The 4323-nt window shown below is 41.6% G+C and overlaps 1 protein-coding gene across 3 annotated transcripts in view; it reads left to right on the top strand.

Moving 5' to 3' along the window:
* The first annotated feature begins 97 nt into the window (after window positions 1–97).
* The window catches only part of LOC122564059 (transcription factor RFX3-like), a 309606-nt gene continuing 305380 nt past the window's right edge, over window positions 98–4323 (top strand). For 2 of the 3 annotated variants that reach the window (XM_043718555.1, XM_043718547.1), the window contains exon 1: window positions 98–301. The gene's annotated coding sequence lies outside the window, so the exon portion shown is untranslated. The remainder of the gene's footprint in view (window positions 302–4323) is intronic. The other variant, XM_043718574.1, reaches the window with a different exon arrangement.

Raw genomic sequence — 4323 nt, 5'->3', positions numbered from 1 at the left:
CACCCTGATTTAACTCAATGTCAGCCCCCACCGCCCGCCCAGAAAGTGGTGCGCAGCCGCAGTGCTGTGTGTGATGACGCTGACGGCCCGCTTCCTGCCTGGCGGCGGTTGGAGGGCGGCTCGCGGACGGAGTGCGGGAGAGAGAGAGAGAGAGGGCGGGTGTGCGCGCGCGCCAGCCAGCGAGCGAGCGAGCGGCAGGCAGCGGCGGCTTCAGTTATAGCAACTGTTGCCTTGTGAATAAAGCGCCGTAGTCCTGGCGACTGTTACCCACCAACAACTGCTCACAACAACAGCAACCCAGGTGAATATTATTAGTATTATTATATATCTGTCGCTCCTCTCAGCCCCAAACTGCTCTTACCGCCTGCAGCAGCGACAGCTCTCTCTCCCCCCCTCGCTCTCCCTCGCCGCTCGCTTTCTTTTAACCGTCTGTGTTTTTTTCCCCCCTCACAATCCCAGAAATGGTGGATCTGAATAATAAGCTGTTAATATTTAAACTGTGTGCACCGTGGACTCGCCGCTCGCTTTCTTTTAACCGTCTGTGTTTTTTTCCCCCTCACAATCCCAGAAATGGTGGATCTGAATAATAAGCTGTTAATATTTAAACTGTGTGCACCGTGGACCTCTCTCTTCTCAACCTTTCTCTGTCCTCTATCTCTACCTTTGCAGCACAATTTTTCCGGGTTTCTGCTGCTAATTTATTCCTGGTTTTAATTTATGTTGACTGCGGTGGGCCAAAGGGAGAAAGTGGATTTAAAATCATGATGAATTACTCGATTTGGTATATATTTATGTTACACAAAATGTGATTTCATCTTTTGATCCTCGCACGGTTTAAGGAGGCCCTGTGTGTGAATCCTGCCTGGTGGCTGCTTTTTTTTTGTTTCCTGACATTAATTATCCTGATCTGTATTGTTTTCTAGGTTTATTGGTAATGGTGTTTCCCACTCTTTGCAATGCCTTTATTATATAATATACAGCGTGCGCACACACCCCTTTTACATATACGTTGTGTGTGTCCATGTATACAATACATATATTGATACAAGGTGGAAACCGACTTTTTTTTGTAAAAAGGTGCCAGTTTCTGTTGAAAACTGACTATTATTAATCCTCTCTGATGTTAAGGGTGAGGATGGTCGTTGTTGTCTCTTCTCCCTCCCCACCTCCACTGTTGAGCATTTATTTCTTAATCCTTTGGTTGCATGTTTCTCTGGATTTATTTGTCTTGTATGAAATGATCCTCTAATAAAGAGTTAGCACACAGTGTGTACATAGCTGTTATGTGTTGGCGAGTGTGGTTGATCAGGTGTTTGCCCTCTGGCCTTGAGTAATATTTGATGCTGTTGGATCTCCTTAATTACACCCCCCCCCCCCCCTCCCCTTTTCTGGATTGTTTTTGGTGGGCATAGATTTTTTGGGGGACATTTCTTTTAAGTTTATTTTAATTAAAATGGGCAAAATGGCGGTGAGTTGATAGAAATGTTCATGGTGTGCACAAATGTTACACTGGTTTTAAAGCACATTTTTAAAGAATGTATGTTGTGCCTTGTGATTTTTAAGGACAAAATATCACTGCACGTTTTGCAAAATAGTTAAGTGTTTCAATTTAAATCACGTTGATATCTGATTTGCTGTTGGAAAATCATAATATGAGATTTGGTTGAACTCCAGGACTGGCTGAAGATCAGTTGCATGTCGGTTTCTTCAGGAAAGGAAATGGGATTGATTTTATTTGTTTTATGTGGCTTTTTGACAAATTGGTATCGATTGGTCTGTTACCTAGACGTCTGGAACAGCGACCATTTGGTTTTAGTTTGTTTTATTTACGAGGATGATGGTGTTTAACTTTTGACTTTTAATCGGTGATTTGTATCTTCACACTTAATGAGTGAAGGAAAAGCTTTACGATATCTTTAATATTCCAAAGGACGGTGGGATATTTAATCTTAAATGTAAGGGGTTTACTTTCACACAAATGTTAGTGTTCTGTATTCACGTGTCGAACGTAATCAATGCAAGATTGATTAATTATTTTTAGATATACTTTTAAAAATATTCAGTGAGTTGTGTTGAAATATTATCAATATTTGATTTTTGTCCAGTCTTATTTTCTGTAATACAATTGTTTAAATGTTGTGGCTAGTGTTTTGAAATCTATATTTTCTGTTAATGTATTTGAAGATACTTGCTAAAGGGAAACATTTTTGGTGGTAGTTATGTATTTTGATTTGTTTATCACTTTTTGTTGTATTCATAGGTGTATTGACTATTGCACTAATTGTATTTGGTTGAGGTGGTTAGCACAAATTTTTTTTAGATTCGTAAAACAATTGCATAGGTTCCTCTTGGTAATCTGTAAAAACTCAATTGTGTGTGTGGGCAGAACTATACTTGATGTTTACCAATACTGTTATTCACTGTACACCACTTTCGTTGATGTTTCAAAGTAGGATGACCTGTTTTTAGCCTGAATTACATTGTGCCATAAAGCTGAAGAAGAAACAATAATTGCATATAAATGTGTGAAGTCAAGCAATGGTATTTGTGGAAATCTCCAAATATTTATTGGTAAAGATAAGTATAGTTATGAAATTAAATAAATGAACTTGCATAGGTAATTCAGTATTTTGGATTGGAAGATTAATTAAATGGTAATGTTTTAGCAATGCAGGAATTTTCAGTTTTGTTTTGCTAGAGATTGGCCTAGCTTTTGCAAGTTCAGCTTCTATTTCTGTTGGCTGTAATGGAGTAACATTTACTTTTAAAAAGCAAGGAATGGACAAGATTAGTTTGGGAGAATAATAGCATTTAAAATTATGGAGCTGGTTTTTCAAGTGTGTCAGCATTTAAAAAACATTTTTTTTCTAATTCATTCATGAGCTGTGGGTGTTGTCCATCCCTAGTTGCCTTTGCAAATCTGCATTCATTGCTGCCACTGAGCATCAGGGTGCTTGTGGATGTGGTGCCATACAATATAGTTTACAATTTGTAAATTGTAACTGATCATAAAAGTATGAAACATTTTAATGTTCAATTTTGCAAGTAAGATAACTCAAAATTTTATTTTTTTTAAAAGAGGAAGATATGACTGTATTGTTTTGCATATTCCTTACTACAGTAAATTGCTAACTGCTGTTGGGGAAAGAAATCACACTAGTTCCATTAGGCTAATTAGAATATTCTTAATTTATTTTCAAAAATTACTCTTCTTTTCATGACCGGCTTCTAATAGACTTCACTGCAATGTGTAGCTCAAATTGATCTCTACAAAGCAGGTCTGTTTGGCAGACTAAATGCTTCATTTGCATTGCTGGGTATTTTTCAAGTGCTCAGCAAAACAGTCACCATTATTATTTTTTAAAAACTTGATTTATTAATTTTTGATTTGATTGTAGATATTTTTTTCAGGATTATAAAACTCTCAATGACAGAAATACTTACATCCAGACCTTCCCCTCACCTGAGGACGAACGATCAGTCTTCAGCAAAGGACTCACCTTCATCCCTCTCCATCCACGCATCAATGAATTTAATACACGCCGTGACGTCAAACACTTCTTCCGCCGCCTTCGCCTCTGAGCTTACTTTCACAATCAGGACTCCCGCCCACCTTCCGAGGATCCCTTCGCCCGCCTCCAACACACTGCATCCACCTGGACACCCCGCGCTGGCCTATTACCCGCCCTCGACCTCTTCATTTCCGCCGGGACATTAACCGCCTCAACCTGTCTACCCCCCTCCCCCACTCCTACCTCTCACCCTCACAATGCGCAGCCCTCCAATCCCGACTTCACCATCAAGTCAGCAGGTAAAGGGGACGCAGTGGTAGTCTGGCGCACTGACCTCTACACCGCTGAAGCCAAACGCCAACTCAAGGACACCTCTTCCTACCGCCCCCTCGACCATGACCCCATCACCAAACCATCATCTCCCAGACCATACAGAACCTCATCACCTCAGGATATCTCCCACCCACAGCTTCCAACCTCATAGTCCAAGAACCCGGCACTGCCCGGTTCTACCTCCTTCCCAAGATCCACAAGCCTGACCACCCTGGCCGACCCATTGTCTCAGCATGCTCCTGCCCCACCGAACTCATCTCTACCTACCTCGACACTGTCATATCCCCCCTAGTTCAGGAACTCCCCACATACGTTCGAGACACCACCCACGCCCCCCACCTCCTCCAAGACTTCCGTTTCCCCGGCCCCCAACACCTCATCTTCACCATGGATATCCAATCCCTCTACACCTCCATCCACCATGACCAGGGCCTCCAAGCCCTCCATTTTTCCTCTCCAGATGTCCCCAACAGTACCC

This window comes from Chiloscyllium plagiosum, chromosome 2 (genome assembly GCF_004010195.1).
Source record: "Chiloscyllium plagiosum isolate BGI_BamShark_2017 chromosome 2, ASM401019v2, whole genome shotgun sequence".
NCBI lineage: Eukaryota > Metazoa > Chordata > Chondrichthyes > Orectolobiformes > Hemiscylliidae > Chiloscyllium > Chiloscyllium plagiosum.
The sequence above is the reverse complement of the archived record's forward strand: the minus strand, read 5'-3'. Positions and strand labels throughout refer to the sequence as shown.